Source organism: Pseudorca crassidens, chromosome 11 (genome assembly GCF_039906515.1).
Source record: "Pseudorca crassidens isolate mPseCra1 chromosome 11, mPseCra1.hap1, whole genome shotgun sequence".
In the NCBI taxonomy this organism is placed as follows: Eukaryota; Metazoa; Chordata; class Mammalia; order Artiodactyla; family Delphinidae; genus Pseudorca; species Pseudorca crassidens.
The window spans coordinates 50,214,748-50,227,841 of NC_090306.1; the positions used below are offsets into that span (position 1 = coordinate 50,214,748).

The 13,094-nt window shown below is 36.2% G+C and overlaps 1 long non-coding RNA gene across 1 annotated transcript in view; it reads left to right on the top strand.

Annotated features, from left to right (window-relative positions):
• Positions 1–13,094, top strand: part of LOC137202134 (uncharacterized) — a 457,223-nt gene that overhangs the window by 87,331 nt on the left and 356,798 nt on the right. The gene's annotated exons all lie outside the window — the stretch shown is intronic.

Genomic DNA, 13,094 nt, shown 5'->3' on the forward strand with positions numbered 1-13,094 from the left:
TTGTGAAATTTTTCAAATTTTAAATTTGTCAATAAATTTGCTATTGGCATACCTTGACTTTATGTATTTATTATTTATTTTAGACTAATAGATGGTACCAAAAAGGGAAGGAGTAAGCCTGAAGGAAGACGTGTAAGCACTGGCAGTTAATTAAATACAATGCAAAGTGTTCTTTAAAATAATCTGTAATGTTGGACTGAATTTAGAAAAAATTTAGACAGTTAATGCAGCCAGGCTAGTTTTACAAATATACATATACACATGCTCTGTCCTCTATTGGATTTGCCGATGCAACAGCCAATGCAAAAGGATGTTCAGTTACAGTATTTAATTCCAAAACCAGTCTCAAACTAAAAATAAAAGGACAAGTTTGGGAATAATTAAGCTGGTGCTGGCCAAAAAATTTTTAAAGGCTTTCAGTCTGGCTTTGTGGGTCATGTTTTTACAGCAAATATTTCCTGAGTTTATAGTTAAGGAACAAATTATCAGCTGCTCTTTTTGATATGTTGGAAAAATGGGTGATCTAAATTGAATGTGATAATACCATGTTTAATCGGATAGATTTGGTTAAACAATCCTTGTTAAACAAACCAGGCCTTCTTGAGCCAGCCATATCAGTGAGTCAGTCTCACTCACCAATTATTGTTACTATCTATGAGATCCTTTCCTTTAAACCTATTAAATAAAAAGAAAAAAAGATGGCTGATAGTCACATAAAGAGTGTTTTCCTCTTTTTTTTTTTTTACAAGTTTCAATTTTGTTGAATTAGAGTAGAATGTGTAATTGTGTTTTTAGCCATACATCTGAGTAAACTTCCACAGTTGTACAGCATGGAGGTCATAGAACACCTCTTCAAAGCTAATTAAATCAACATGATGGTTTCCTACAGCTACTCGCTTTTTGTCTATGGCTTTCCAGTGTGTAAACCAAATGTGTTTTGGTGGGATAACAAGCCTCTTGCTTTTTCCACCACCCTCTCTCCCCTCTACAGATTTTTTTTTTTTTTTCTGTGGTATGCGGCCACTGTTGTGGCCTCTCCCGTTACGGAGCACAGGCTCCGGACGCGCAGGCTCAGCGGCCATGGCTCACGGGCCCAGCCGCTCCGCGGCATGTGGGATCTTCCCGGACCGGGGCACGAACCCGTGTCCCCTGCATCGGCAGGTGGACTCTCAACCACTGCGCCACCAGGGAAGCCCCCCTCTACGGATCTTTATGTATTTACCATCAAGCGCAATTTCATATATTCTATATTATCATCCACATTTAACACATTTTGAAGAATGTGGTTTAGTAAGACAACCATTATTTTTCCTGAACACTTTTTTTTAATCCATTTTGCTACAACAATGGCTGAATTCTTATATAGAAAATGGAATAAGCCTTTTCTGCTGAAACTATAAGCCTGAAGAAAGAATATAATTCCTACATTGCTAATATTTTAAAGTGTTTTATATCAGTTATCAATAGGCAAGATGCAAATATTTAATATTGTTATTTTATTTCCATAATAATCCTATGAGGTATTATTATCTTCAATTATCAGAAGAGAAGACTATGGTAAAAAAAAAAAGGTAGAGTGATTTTGGGGCAGAGAGAGCTGAGATTAACATTCAGTTCTTTTGATTTCCACCTTAGCTTTCTTTGCATTCAAGCAGAATATTAGCTTTGGAAATTAATTGGGGTCTCTCCATTGAGGGAATAGACTACATTCTACTGGCTTTAAATAGTTTCTTTCTATATTTAGTGGCTAACTATTCTGTGAGCAACTCATGGTCAAGTTCTTTTTTCTTTTTTGGTAACAAAGAAGTTGCTTTCCCTAAAACAGCAGCAAAAATAATGAAGTTTGGCTCATGTTGACTCATTTCTTTCAGAAGTAAAAATATTCTTCAGTTATGCACATGTTAACACTTGATTTCTTCACTCTTGTCCTTGAAAGTAGGGCAGTCAGGACACCCCATGTAATTAAAGGCAGAGCAATTTACATGTGATAAATAGAAGATACGTTCTGACACGTTTTTATTCTTTTAAAGCGGTATTGCACTGCAGCCATGCATATATAACACATTGCATACACATGTGCATACATAGAAATTTGCAAAGATGTATTTGGGGTGGAAGCCCATGCCTCAAGTTTCATGGAAGTGTTTTCCATTTCAGAGCAGAGAAGTCTCCCTCTTCTAAACCATCTGGCTCCAATTACTGCAGGTTCTGCTGTCAGCATTTACTTAAATAGGGAGAGGCTACGCCTTTGTCACCCTAGGGAGGGTCATTATTTAGTGACTGGAATGGTTTAAGGTTTTTTTTATCTACTACGACAAAATGGTAACACAAATAAATGCTTCTGAGTTAGAGATGATTCATTTTCAGTTTAATCACATTCACTTAAATATAACTTCATTGTTCATTCCCATCACAGTCTTTATGAATGGAAACTATCTTACTAGACTGTCAGATCAGCATACGATAGGCATTTTGCTATAGACATGAATACTGGATGATATAACTCTTTAAAAGTTTTGTCCAGATTCTCTGTTTTGTCAGAGTTGGTACATTTGGTAATTCCATTTCCATCGTTACAAGAAATAGTATGGTCTGGTAATTAAAACCTAGACTCTGGAAACAGACCACCTGGGTTTGAATCCTAGCTCTGCCCCCTCCCACTTATCCACTGTGTGATCTTGAACAAGCACTTTACCTATCTGTGCCTGAGAATCCTCATCTATAAAATGGAGATTTTAGAAATACCTTGTGTATGCTTGTGAGGATTAAATAAGTTAATATATGTTTAGTGCTTATATAGCATCCAGTGCATAGCATTAGTTGCTATTTTATTATGAGTATATAAAAATGACTTAAATGTTCTCTTTGAAATATACAGTATTTAATAATATTTCACCAAAGGAAATTTTGACTTATCAATAATCATTGTTAGAGTTACAAAGTATTTTCCGTCTATGTATTACAAAAAAGGCATGCGAATTCATCTTAAGGCAATTCTAGTAACTGGATATATTGAGACCAAGAAGGAAGTAAAGTTGCTTTATAACAAAACCCATTGGGGTTAGATGTAAATTCATCTCAAATTCTTTCAGAAAATTCTATTTCCTCTCTTTTGTTATTCTTCTTACTGTGAAGAGAATATTCCCTCGGGGGGTAGAGAGAAGAACTTTAATCGCCAGCTTCTCCATTTCCTTGCCCCAATTTTATTTGGTCAGATAAAATCTCCTGGGAATCTGTCCGTTTCTTTCTCCCTCCCTCTCTCCCCTTCCTGCCCTGCCTCTCCCATCCTCTTTTCTCCCAACCTCAGCTGCCTATATAAGCTCCCTTTCTTCATTTTCCTTAGTAACTCTTGCTCATTTACTCATTCTTTAAGACTCAGCCCAGTTTTCACCTCCCCCATAAAATCTTTCACTAATCTTCCAGAAAGTGTTGATTTTTCCCTCCTCTGGGTCCTCACTGGACTTTGATTATTGGGACTTATTATGTTGTAATTATTATTTAATATGTTTGTTTACCATGCTTGATGGCGACTTGAGAACACCAACCACGTCTTACTGGCCTTTGTATGTCAGTATCTAGCATAGTGTCCACTATACGTTAGGTAGTCGGTTCATATTTATTGTCTAGATGAACTGTGTAGAGCATACGCATCAGGATTTGGGCAGAGTTCCTCCTAGATGTACCTGGTGAAGGTGTCTGCCCAGTAAGTATTATTTGTAGGATACCAACGAACCCAGTCTACTCAATTTGTCTTTACAAATGGCTTGTTGCTGATCTCTGTAATTCCCTGTTAGTGATCACCTAAAGGTCTTGGTACATGTTAACCCGGTTAAGACATTATCTTGTCTAGGATTAGTAAAAAGTAACAAAGCAACAAGCCTATTAGCAAGGACTAGCTTATCTGAAAGTGAAGAGATTGGTGGACAGAAATGGTAAATTGTGATGTCGGTAGGGTGTAGTGTGGGGGTTATTAGAGGGGGCGTTGTTCAGTGAGAGTGACCTGGGGCACTGCAAACTTTGTGAGTAGGAGCCGGCATGGAAAGGAGTCCAAATGTTGATAGGAATATCCTGAAAGTCAGCTTGTGTTACTCTTCAGCTGAGATCTTGCCTGACTGAGTCATAACATTCGGAAAAGGGGAAGTTCCAGGTGAATTGTTTGCTTGAGCCTAAGTGCAGCTCTCCTCGGCTACAAAGGTGGGAAACCAATCTCCTTGTGCCAGAGATCCCTGGGTTCCTTGTGGTTTTGCAGGACAGGGCACTGCCTACCCTCAGCAAAATAAATAAGGTTCAATTAAAAACGATTCCATAATTCAATCTAGAGCAGATCTTTGCCATGTCGTTTCTTGAATCCTTGTTCAGTAGAGTTGCTCAGATAGTTCATCAGTCCACACGCAATTCATCACGTGTGTTTATATTTCAAAAAGTTGCAGAGACGGAAATTATTGGCCTTACAAACCGTGTCTGTCTCACTATTAAATCATTCACAGACTGTCAAGCAGTGCTCATTCTGGAGGGGTTGCAAGGTCCCCGAACTGCATTGCCCCCATTTCCTCCACTGGAGAAAATCTGTTGATATATGAAAAGTAGGTATTTAAATAAGCTATGTGAATGTTCAGAAATGACTCCAGGCATTTTCAGCAATATGAGCAGTTGGGTAGGGTACCTCACACAAAACTTTGGAGCCAGATTTACACAGTGTTTAAAAGAGCTCTTGCTAGAGTTTAGCCACATTTGGAAATTCCATGAACAGTTTTAAATGAGTACTCTGTTATTCCTGGGCCAGTTTTAATAGCGTTAACTGCAGCATCTTCTGATTTACTCTTTTCCACAGATACAAACAACAGCACCAGAACTGCCTGTACCTCTCCAGGATTTGATATATTACAGCAAGAGTTAATTTTCTTCCAGTGCCATTTTGATTATTCCATTTCTTTTATTTTTATATACGTGCAATGGCTCCTCCTTTATATTAAGTCCCATTTTAATTTAGTGGTTCAAGAATGGGTCTCAATACTGTAGACTACCCTCTGAGCCACATCCTGTCTCATCCTCTCCATCCTACCCAAACGGCAACTACCTCATGCTCCCCTTACCTCACTACCCCTAGATTTAGCTTATTGTGAGCCTTTGTGTCCTATTCTCATATCTAGAAAATCTTCCCTCTTCATCAGCCAGCGTTTCCTTCTTTCCATAAGACTTTTCTCTGGTTCAAGGATCAGAATAACCTGTGGCTCTTCAGTATTTAATTTGTTTATAAAGAATGAAATCAATGAATTGATTGTTTCTTTATCATGATGTTTATGCACTATGGTAAGCATTGTAAATATCATAAAATAATTATAAAAGATAGTTCTTTGCCTTCAATTTTGATAGAATTACAACTTAAAGCACACTATTAACAGGAAAGACTAAATACTGTGATATAAACACAGGTAAAATATGATGCAACTGAATGGTTGAAGAACAAGACTCTAAATCCTAAGGACATTCAATCTCTCAAGCATTTCTTTCCCTCAGACAATTGCTATTCTTCCTTTAGAGAGCGTGTCCAGGACCAACCCTAACCAGTTCTAGTTTTCTAAGCTGTTCAGTATGGTAGGCATTAGCTACACGTGGCTATGAAGCACTTGACATGTCACAATGTGACTGAGGAATACAAATTTAATTTCATTTAATTCTACTTAATTATAAATTTAGGTTTAAAAACTAATATTCAATTCAACTGTTGGAAAACTTGTATATACATTGGGAACAACTTGGGTTTGTAAGTTTAGTTTTCCAGCTGTACACTTTTAAAATCTAAATATGGATCAAATATTACCAGTGAAAATTTAACATCTGGATTAAGATGTGCTATAAGTGTAAAATATACCATGGATTGCGAAGAAAAGAATATAAAATATCTCATTAATTTTTTATATTGATTTCATGCTGAAATAATATTTTGGACGTGTTGGGTTAAATAAAATACATCCTTAAAATTTCTTTCTTTTTTTTACTTTTAAAAAGATGAGTACTAGAAAATCTTAAATTACACATGTGAGTTGCAGTATATCTCTTCTGGATGGCACTACTCTAGATAAATAAGATCTAAACTAAACTCCTACATGTACCTGGACCTCAGGGCCAGCTACTCCAGTGATGTTTATTGGTCATCTAGAACTCTAGTGCATTTTGGCCTTCTGCTGATCCTACCGTTAATCAATTTGAGGTTGCGTTTAAAAACATAGTCCTGGACTATCAGGTGCCATTGGAGTAAAACGTAGACGGCTGTTCGTTTGGCCCATTGCAAATGGATATACCTTAAACTTTCACTTTTTTTTTTTTTTTTTTTTTTTTTGCGGTATGCGGGCCTCTCACTGTTGTGGCCTCTCCCGTTGTGGAGCACGGGCTCCGGACGCACAGGCTCAGCGGCCATGGCTCACGGGCCCAGCCGCTCCGCGGTATGTGGGATCTTCCCGGACCGGGGCACGAACCCGTGTCCCCTGCATCGGCAGGCGGACTCCCAACCACTGCGCCACCAGGGAAGCCCTAGACTTTCACTTTGATGTTTGTCTCTTTATGTGAATAACCCTACTCCTTCTTGTCCATTCCCTTGTGTATTTGCTACAATGGCTTTAGTGTCTATACTAGACTTTCTTCTTTTTCCTCCATCTTGTGTGAGAAAATTAGGTCATTTTTGGCTTTAGCGTCTTGTTGCAGTCCTTACATTCTAGGAAAAAGCTGATTTTAGTTTTTGGCTTTGAGCCCTTCTTCCCTGCCCCCTCTCCACTCTATTCCAGGTAAACTGGAGGACAATAGGAGCTCTGGGGAAAACCATTCAGGTTCCATGTGCATAAATTCATGCAAAACAGTCAGTATTGTACTCATGATACTTGGAGTGCATGAGACTCTGGGGCCCTCGCTTTTTTAATTCTTATTTTCTGAAATCTTTTGTACATGGTTTTTAAAAGTCTTGTCAGCTTCACCGACAGACTATTCATCATTCATCAGATTCAGATCCAGAGTAGCAATTTCCCTAGGCAACTCCTCTCTTCTTTGGGAGATGAAGTCCAAAATATTTGCCTTATTTAACATTCTGCATAATTTAACCCCAACTAACTCCAGCAACTAACCACCTAGAGCAACTAACTAGCCCATCCTGGTCTCTGTCTTTCCTGGCTCTCCTAGAATTAATTCTTTAATATAACATTCTAATGCTGCTCTTCCTGATTTTTAGTTAAATGGAGAAAACAGTATTTAGTGTGCCTGAGAGTTGTGAACCTGTAATAATAATAATAATAGTTGACATTCATATAATCCTTAGCATGTGCTAGGCACTGTTCTAAACAATTTATATCCATCTTCTTTCACTTTCTCTCAATAACCTATGAAATAAGTAGTTATTATCTCATTTCATATTATCTCATTTCATAAAGGATTGAGGTATAGAGAAGTTAAGCACCTTGTCCAAGGCCACACAGTAATAAGTAGCAGAACTAGAATTCATTCGAGCTTTCAGGTCTACATGTATTGAGCTAAATTGTTTTGGATACTTTGTCCCAGACGTTTAACATGGATTATCTCATTTAATCTTCACAATGTGTAAGGAGAGTGACCTCAGAGTGTAAAGTAACAAAAAAGATTTTGGAAGTGAAAGATATTCCAGTGGACTGAACATATGGCAATGACTCAAGAAACATTAGTTTTGCTAATTCCCTAGCCCAGAAGTCAAGCCTGCAGGTGAATTCTGGCCCACTAGTGTTGTATAAATAAAGTTTCATTGTATCACGACCACACTCCTTCATTTATGTATTCTCTGTGGCTGCTTTTTTATTGCAATGGCAGGATTGAGTAGTTGTGGCAGAGACTTTATGGCCCCTAGAGCCTAACATATTTTCCATCTGGCTCTTTTTAGAAAAGTTTTCCAACCCCTGTATGCACCACACCTGAAGAGTACATAGACTTTGCAATTAATGTTAAGATTACACAGTAAGAGAAGTGATTGTTTAGTACTGCTTGCCCAAACCATTCTTTCTTTAAAGACTCCCTTTGTGTTCTCTGAGAGGAGATTGGGAGATACAAGGACTAATAGTTTTTTCACTTCCTGTGGCTCAAATCATCACAACAGCCCTTCATCTTCCACAACGTATTGACTCCTTAAATAGCAGGTGTCATGCTGCTTGATCCAATTGATATGTCCTTGAAAAGCTGTTGTACATCAGAGTTTGGTACATTGAAACACATTTTCTGTTCATTTATATTATAATTTGTGTGATGCTCTATCCGCTTGAAAGGATCTATACCTCTTTAAAAAACGTTGTGGATCTATACCTCTTTAAAAAACGTTGTGTGCCTGCTCGTTCACGATGCTATCTCCCCACTGCCCCAGTACTCAACACTGATGTTTCTGTCCAGTTGTCACCATTCTACAAAAGGAATTGTATCCAATTGTGGAAGGTATAATTAAAAAAAAAATCAAAACAAAACAAAAACTATGTATAATGTTCACAGGATGAGTAATCTTTCTCTGATTAAAATAATTGTACTATTAACATTTAATATTATACATTTTCTTAAATTGAGGTATGCCTCTTGCAGAAAACAATGAATAGTTATGGGCTACCTATTTTATGCCAAACAGTGTTGGGTAGCATTGGTGATTTTTTTACCATTATTAAAACATGCCAAGCAATGACAATGCTAAGGTCATGAAAACCTATCTTCATCATCATTTAAAAAATAACAGTAAATTACGCAAGTGCTACTATGTGCTGGCCCTCATTCTAAGTGCTTACCATGCATGATCTAATCATCCTAACTATCCTATGAATTCGGTTCTGTTATTGTCCTCATTTTACAATGTACTCTTTGTAGCGTGTCATTTGTAATACATATTTTACATTAATGGAGTAAAAAAGAGTTAATCCACTTTTACATAATAATATATAAAATGGAGGGTTAATTTAGGGGTTTATTTTTAAAGTGAGTTATAATGCTATATACTTAAGTATTGTGATTTTTTTAAAGCTATAGTGGTATATCAAAAAAACAAAGAGTTCCATAAACAAAGTATTACATTTGGACACTAGAAGTCATATTTTTAAGACCAGAATATTGAGACATGTGAGATGAAATCGAAATATTTGTGGGTCATTGATGCATTTATTTATTGAATATTTACTACAGTCCATTTCCTCATGATCTATAAACAGGGAAGTATTCGACAAGCAAGTAAATATATGATTAATGTGAAGATTCTGACAAGGGCTTCCAGCAGCATGAAGAGGGTGGGGATATGAAGAGTAATAGAGAGATCATATAGGTTGGTCAGAGGACATTCTTCTGAGAGAATTTCAGCTTAGAGCTTAAGAATGAAAAAGAGCCAGCCACGTGCAAGAATGTGGGAAGGAGTAGCACAGGCAAGTAGGAGGAATGGCATCTCCAAGAATATGAGGAGAGAACTTGACTTTAAACTCATTGCTTAGTGAGTTTATTTTCCCTCCAGGAAAGTTCTGTGGCCTATCTACCTGCTTACATCTGCCAGCCGCTACTGGCAAAACCACACATGCATTAAAATATTTTCATTGTCAGATTAGTTAGCAGTTATTGTAGTTGCATTTAAAGTAAACTACAATATTGATATTAACTGGTATAGAAAATGACTTTTAAAAAAAAATCCCTAACCTTTGGAGAAATGTGAGTACATGGCATACTGTCAGCTGACTCCTGGAGGGCTGACCTTTGGGTCTCCAGGGTGCACCTGCCGTTCTCTTTGCTCTTCAAGTCGACCTTCAGTTCAGTCACTTACCAGCTCTGTGAGTTTAGGCAAGTTAGGTAACCTCTCTGAGTCTTGGTTTATTTATTAGCATAACAGGCGGAAAAACATGTACTTTAATATTACTATGAAATTGATTAAAATATTTGAAAGCATCTAGCACTTATAATGTGACAGATCTTTTATATATGTTCATGATAGCAATGATTCATATTTATTGAGAACTATTATGTATCAGGTGCTCTTCAAGAACTTCCAGTGTTTTTGACTCATTTTATCCTCACAACAATCCTATGGTGTAGGAACAGTTTTACGTATTTCCTTGTGTCACATCTGAGGGACCGAAAGCACAGAGAATTAGGCATCTTGCCCAAGATCTCAGAGCGAGTAAATGGAAGAACTAGGTTTCCAACCAGGCCATCTGGTTTTGGCGCTTGTGCCCTAAAATGTGTTTTCTCGTTTAGAAAGAAATCATTAATAACTGAATCTTGTCAGTTTCTCAGGTAAGCAACTCAATGCAATGATTACTTTGGGGTGAAGTCTGAAGCTAAAACAACTTGCTTGCTTCACACAGAACCTATGCGCTCAATTTATAAGTGACCTCTGTAGCAGATTAAGGCCAGTTTTCAAAAGCAACCCCCCTCTCCACCCCCCAAAAAAAGAAAAAGAAAAAAGACAGATTAGCCATTAAGATATATAGCTTGTTATTAAAAAGTGCCCTGCATGTGTATCGCATAAAGGATTTACACAGCAATTTATTGTCAAACGGATAACAGCATGTAAATTTCCAAGAATCAACTTGGTGTCAGTGGAAAATCACACTCTGGAGACACAGACACTAGACAGTTCCACAGCAGCTGAATCATAAAGACTTTTATAGATCAATAACCCTCAACCTTGCTGCATGAAAAAGCATCTTCATCAACAAAGAGAGTTTCAGGGAGCCGCAAAAGCATAGTAGGATTATTAGAACAGGTGGGCTTTTGCATGCGTGTCTGTATGCTATTTTCACAAGGTCATTGTCGCATAGCTACATCAGGATTTAGTTTTGATATTCCAATATTATATAGTAAAATAGTACCATAGCCAAATACATGATAATGTATTCTCCTACTTTTGTGGGGGGGAATAAAATGCTTTTCAAACTATCCTCAATTAAGTAGAGGAGAGATGAGTTACTGGAATGTGTTTAGTTTTGGGCAACAGTCTTAGTTTCTATTCTGACCCTTATTGTGTCCTTGCGTCTTGGTTTCTTCATTTGTGAATTTAAAGATTAATAATAACCACTTCAAAAAGTTCTTGATCCCCAAAGGACACATCTCATTGAAGTACTTTACCTGAGAAAAATACGAATGAGGAGTTGTATTTCATACCAACGAATTCCAAGTAAAGTTGAGATTGCTAATTATCTTTCTTTACTGTATTATCCAACATGAGAGAAACAAATAAATTCATACATCTATCTAGTGAAAACATTTTAAAAATTAGTATGTATTTTTGAATGAGTGCCATCTATTAATTGTTAGTTATATGGGACAGTTAGTATTTGAAATAATCTACAAGATTTTAAAAGACATATGAACTGAGGATAATTTTTAGGTTGTTTCCATCTCATTGTTGACTATTGACTGGGAAGCTATTAAGGAAGGAATTTTATTTATCATATAGCAGATGCTTTACATACATTGAATTCAAAGAAGTTTTATGATAGTTACAATGGCATTTTTATCCCCATAATACAGATGAGGTTATTGAGACTCAGAATACTAACTAGCTGAAGTTAACAAAGGCATTAATTAAGTAGCAGAGTAGAGATTGGAACCTAGGCTTGTGTGGATTCCAAAGTTCTCTTTCCACTCTTACTGCCTCTGTGTTTTATTGGTTTGAAGTGATCTTGACATAATCTAATTGCTTAAATAGTAATCAGCTATTCTAAGGATTTCATAATCTGGCATCTATATAAGTTGACTATGATGTGGTTGATTTGGTCCAGTATATACACATTCAGATGCTTATTTTTCAGATGGTAAAACCACAAGTGGTTTTTACTGGTTTGACTATTTAATATTGCAAAAAAAGCAAAACAAAAAAAGCCCTTTAGTGCAGTTCATAACTGAATTTGCCAAATTCAATTAAAATATTAGACTTGGATGGTATAAGTATGGCCAGACTAAATATTTACACTGAAATAATAGTATTGAGATACTAAATCGTATACACTCTATTCAGTAAAATTCAACTGACAAATTTACTAGGAGACATAATAAAGTAAGACATTAAAGGACTGCATTATAATGGCAACGGAGATTATATAGAATCAATTAGATATACATATTGAAGTATTTATGGGTAATACAGCATGATGTCTGGGATTTGCTGTAAAATACTCCAACAACAACAACAAACCGTAAAAACAAAACAAAACAGTGGGTTGGATGGAAGAAACAAGATTGGTGAAAAATTGTTAAAGTTGACAGTACATGGGAATTTATCTGTTGTATATATGTGAAAACTTATACAATAAAGAGTTTGAAAAAGCAATCAACTACTCATAGCTATTAGGTTGAGGCTGAGAAACCAGAAAAGTTTGATTGCTCCAATTGAATGTATGTTCAGATTTTCAGCTCTACTTTGTATGGTTAAAAATCTGTGTTTCAAATCGTTAGCATAATCAGGCAGCATCCAGAGTGTATATTCTCAGCAAGCACTGATCTCATTAAATGGTTTTTGATAAGATATAACTTAATGATATAAAGGTATGAATCTCAGAGATATATGATAGTGTATATTCTCAACCAAAAGAGACCTGACTTTCAGATAATATTTAAACTCAAATTTTTATCCCCTGAAGATAGCACTATAATATCACTTTAATACAAATCTTATATGTTTTCACTGAATTTTAATTAAAAATAATACTTCCATTCAAATAATATTTAGATCCTAAAGGATGATGGCATATAGCTTCCTTTATGCTACTAGCATGTCATAATTTTTCTTTTGTTAATAAACTATGTCATCAAAACAATTATACCTACATTCTGCTAAATCTCATGTAATTAAAGACATCTTATTAAAATGAGATTTGCTATGTAACTTTATTTTACTATATAACAAGAGACTAAAAACTTTAGTTTTACGTTTTTAAAGTGTGCAAATGAATGAGAAATTACCTCTTCTTTTTATGCTACAAGAACAGTTTAATTCCTTGTCTTTTTCCATTCATTTTCTAATAGCATGTTCTTCTAAATCAAGTCATTGTAATTATTAAGCATCATTCTTTGACCCTAGGCAAATCGTGAAGTAAGTTTGACTTTGTTTCCCTTTAAGCTTTCCT